Source organism: Podarcis melisellensis, assembly GCF_964234715.1.
Source record: "Podarcis melisellensis genome assembly, chromosome: 13".
Taxonomy (NCBI): Eukaryota; Metazoa; Chordata; class Lepidosauria; order Squamata; family Lacertidae; genus Podarcis; species Podarcis melisellensis.
The window spans coordinates 32,217,303-32,222,421 of record NC_138545.1 but is presented as its reverse complement, the minus strand read 5'-3'; positions in this window follow the sequence as shown (position 1 = coordinate 32,222,421).

Sequence of the window (5,119 nt, the reverse complement as noted above, 5' to 3'; positions counted from 1 at the left end):
GGCAGAAGCTTACCGAAAGAGTAGGAATGGGTCTCATTGATATTGCCGCACAATAGGAATGAAACAGTAGGGCTTTGGAGTCCACATTCCGCAGTTTCCACCGCAACGTTGGCTTGGCTCACATTGATCCCTTGATGACTGTGATGCCGAATGATGATGATGATGATGTGTGTGTGTGTGAATTGGACTATTGTGAATGTAATGCTGCCAACAGATCTTTCACATCAGTGTAAATGCTTTTTGAGGGAATCTGTCCACACACAGAGAGATCTGCTAGCCTCCTGCTCCTTGTTCCCTTATTCCCTAACCAAGACTATTAAGAAGTAGGTCCCATTGAATTCAATGGGGTTAACTCTCAACTAAGCAGGGGCAGCCTAAGCAGTGCTACAAATTAGGAACCCTTCCATAAACAAGGAACAATGTGGGTTCCCCACCCCTGTCATCTTTTGATTTTAATTTTTTTTTTGGGGGGGTGAGAGAATATGAACTTGAACTATCAGAAGCTTGGGAAACACTGATGAAGAGTGTTGGTGATGTGGGGAATGGAGACATGAGGATCAAATGTCACATCAAATTTCAGCCCTAAAACTCAGCAATAGCCAGTGATGTACCTTGGGCTTTAAAATTTCAGCAGTGATGTCAAAATTTGCCCCCCCCCGCCCCCCCAAATACTTTCTGCTGTTTGTCATTGTTGCAGAGCTCGCTGCGGATGAACCAATCGTACTCCCCTAAATTCACCTCTACCAATAGTATGATTACAATTACGATATCTTTATTGTCATTGTCCCTTAGTACCAGCCTCTTCCAGTTTTGTAGCAGGGAAGAGGAACCTGTGGCCCTCCAGATGTTGAACTACATCTCCCCTACAACATTCTTGACCATTGGCCATGCTAAATAACATCTGGAAGCCTGTAAGTTCCCCTAACAAGCGACTTTTTGGTTGATCGAAAAGGTGTTCCAAATTAATGGGGAAGTACGGTAAATAATTTCTGTACATTGATTTTCATTGAAGTACACCTGAAAATGGGACTCTCAGTTTAGAGAAGGCATTTCCTTTTCTTGGTCACAGCGGAGGGAAATCCTCGTCAAGGCAGTGTCTACTGTGACACATGCACACATCAAGTAACACTTTTTATTCAGAACTAGTCACATGCAAGTGTATTTTAACTGAACCAGTCAATTCAAATGTAAACCGTTAATTGACTCTGAACTAGGGTCCAAGCCCAGGGCTTCCCCCAACACCCAGATGGAACTTACTGGAACTCAGTTGGGTACGATTGCCATAATAAGAGAACATGGTGAGTTCCAGCACAACTTTTTCTAGAAAAATAGCACTGGCTGAGCAACTAGAATTAGTTGCTGACCTCCTTCCCGTTGGGTGGTTGGTTTCTTCCATCTGCTTAACAGGTTGTTAACTCAGCCTATTCCTCCAGAGGGAGGGGAAAAGAGAAATGTGGTACTTGCACAATGTGAACTTCCCTGTCAACTGAATCTTTTAAAAGGCTGTTTGACAGGTGCACTCACTTTTCAGGAGCTAGGCAGGTGACAACCAAACAGGGCCTTTTCACTGACAAGGCCTGAATTATAGATCACACTTCTTAGACATGTTCTCTTGTATCTTTTAGGTGCCTTGCAAAGTCCGCCTCTTCTCTTGATAGCTTTTTAATTTATTTTTTTTAAAAAGTGATATCTAGTCCTCCCTTTTAATTACACTGGCTCGCATTTTTAATTTCTTCAGTTTCAGTTGCTTAACTGCTGTTTTGTTGAAGTAGTATGATTTTACTAACCACCTTGTAAAGGTAAAGGTACCCCTGCCCGTACGGGCCAGTCTTGACAGACTCTGGGGTTGTGCGCCCATCTCACTTAAGAGGCCAGGGGCCTGCGCTGTCCGGAGACACTTCCGGGTCACGTGGCCAGCGTGACATCGCTGCTCTGGCGAGCCAGAGCCGCACACGGAAACACCGTTTACCTTCCCGCTGGTAAGCGGTCCCTATTTATCTACTTGCACCCGGAGGTGCTTTCGAACTGCTAGGTTGGCAGGCGCTGGGACCGAGCAGCGGGAGCGCACCCCGCCGCAGGGATTCGAACCGCCGACCTTTCGATCGGCAAGTCCTAGGCGCTGGGGCTTTAACCCACAGCGCCACCTGCGTCCCTGAACCACCTTGAGATGTACACAAAAGACAACAATTCCCTCTTCCCCCCCAGATCGATAAGAAAAGAAATATTACAACCTCCAGCAAGTCTGCTATTATTTTAATTCAGGTATGTACTGGAGGGACTGGCAGTGTCTCCCTCAGAAGGGTTTAACGGTCAGTCCCCCTTCACAGGGAACAGTGGGAGCTGCAACTCAGTGAAGGGAATAGGGATCTCCTCACAATTGATAGCACCCTTAACAAACTACATCTCCCATAATTATTTGGGGGGGATAGCCATGGCTGTTTAAAGCGGTATCATAGCACTATCAATGTATAGTGTGGATGTATAGAATCATAGAATTGTAGAGTTGGAAGGGACCCCAAGGGACATCTAGTCCAACCCCCTGCAATGCCAATGCAGGAATGTAACCTGAATTGTAAATACAAATGTACTGGGCTGCTCGTTATGATGCATAAGTCTCAGGAACAGCTGACCATATATCAGCTCTCATTTTCCTTCTGCAGCTTTGAGATAATGGGGGGTCCCGTGAGCCAAAAAGGCTACTGGCCTGCTCCAATTGACAACAGCTGTCCAGGCTCTTGGGTGAGAGACATTCCCATCCCCACCATCTAATATCTTCTGCATGTAAGTCAAAAGCTCTACCTTTACATTAAGTCAGCAGAGTGGTAAACACCACCAGCCCCGGCACCGAGACACCCACCGACTGGTGGAGTTAATTTATGGCATTTTCTGCCCCACAAGGTGGTGATGGCCATGCATTTAGATGTATTTCCAAGGCCATTACACAAATAGAGGTTGAATCTATCATTTGGCAACAGCCGTGCAAGTACAGTGGTACCTTGGGTTACATACGCTTCAGGTTACATACGCTTCAGGTTACACACTCCGCTAATCCAGAAATAATGCTTCAGGTTAAGAACTTTGCTTCAAGATAAGAACAGAAATCGGGCTCCGGCGGCGCAGCAGCAGCAGAAGGCCCCATTTAGCTAAAGTGGTGCTTCAGGTTAAGAACAGACCTCCGGAACGAATTAAGTACTTAACCTGAGGTACCACTGTAGTTGAATGGAGTTTCCACATTCAGAGGCAGTATACCTACCCCACCCCAGGTATCTGATTGGCCAGTGTCGGAAACAAGGTGATGGATTAGAAGGGCCATTGGTCTCTCTCGGCAGGTCTCAAAGTGTTAAGGGTAGTTCCCCTGCATTGGTCCCCTTTGCCTCAGTGATGGCGTTTGCTCAAGGATAGATTCTGCCCCAAGGTTCATTCTTCAGAGCTAGAGGCGCGCCATTTGCATTTTAAACCACAAGCACGAGAATTGCTTGGGCCTGTCCCCAAAGAATCACTGGGTGGTATCCAAGGTTAGTCATACTCCTAATAAACCCATTGAAATTAATAGACATGACTAACTAAGGCCCATTAATTTCATTGTGGGCCTACACTCGGTATAATTAAGGCTGTGTGCACATTACTGTTTACTTTGGCTCCAGTGTGCTCCCACTGCTGGCTTTTGAATCTGTGTACGCATAGCATTACCCACGATGCTGAGCTATTCTGTAGCTTCTTGAGAAAGGCTGCTGTTTGCTGTGTTTTCCCTCAAATGAGCTTCAATAGCTTATGACCTATAAAGCCGTATCTGGTTTGGGCCCAGGCTACCTGACGTATTGCCCAGGTGCTAAGATTCTCCTGGTCCCACTGACACCAGAAGCACAATTGGTGGTGACAGGAGAAAATCTTTTCTGTGGCTGCTCCCATGTTGTGGAATTGCCTCCCAAGAGAGGTTAGGTAGGCTCCCTCTTTGTTAACCCTCTACTGGAAATCTAAGACCTTCCTTTTCAGACAGGCTTTTGAAAATTAAAGCGCAGACAATACTGATCGCTGGGCTGCGGTCAGAGCAAACTGCATTTGAACTCTTGGTTTCGAATGTGTTTTGCTGCATTTTAATTATTGTTTTTATTACTTTGTACTTTACAAGGTTTTAAGTGTCGTATCCCTTGAATCCCAACTTTGGGGGAAAGGCGGGATTAGAAATATACTAAAAAATTACTAATAATCTAAAAGAAATACTTAAGCCACATTCATTTCGCAGTTAAGCTAAGCGTGTACATTTCAGACAGTGGGAGGCAGCTCATGTGCAGGTTAATGAATAGGTGCTGGGAGAGTTTTAGGCATGGAGAAACGAAACAGGTGATACCCTTCAAGTGAAGACATTCTTTGCCCCTCTCTGGCGCATACAGCAATGTGCAAATGTGACTTGAAATGCAGTAGGTTGGGGGAACGACCCTGCTGTATTTTAAGCTGCTAATGTGTTCATAGCCTAGGTAAGTGGTTCCAGTGTGTCAACCTGTACTTACCGTTCAGACACAATTTGCCATTTATTTTATTTACTGCAATTTTACTTTGCTTTTTGGACAAGTATTGTCTCCAACATGGATCAAGAATAGGGAGGGGGGAAAAGAGAGAGAGAGAGAAAGGCCCTGCCATCAGTCTTATGAACTTAAAAGACAAGAAACACAAAGGCAATTGAGTGGAGGGAAAAGATAGAGGGAGATCAGTTCTTCAAGGCCAGAACAAAGCTATGAGGGCATTCATATCCAGCTCAGGCCACGCTGATCTCTGCTTGCTGGCATTTTTGCTTGAATAGCAAGTTTCTCCTGTTGTTCTTCTGAAATCTACCCTCCTGTCCCTTAAGCCTTGGAGATCTAACTCTTGCTCTCTGAGAACAAGGCCTTGCCCTCTTCTGTCAGCACTTCTGGTATCTGAGGAGCGTGATCAGGTCCTTTTCAAACATAAACCAAAAGTTACAGTGCTGTAAGAAAATTATTAGGTTTTCCATTGTGACCGTTTGGTTGGTTGGACCTAAAGGCGTTACCAAACTTGCTTTGGGATTTTTCCCTTTTCCTAATGAGTCAGCAAGGCTACCTCCAACTCTGCTTTGAAGAGCGTAAAATAGATTCACGGAATC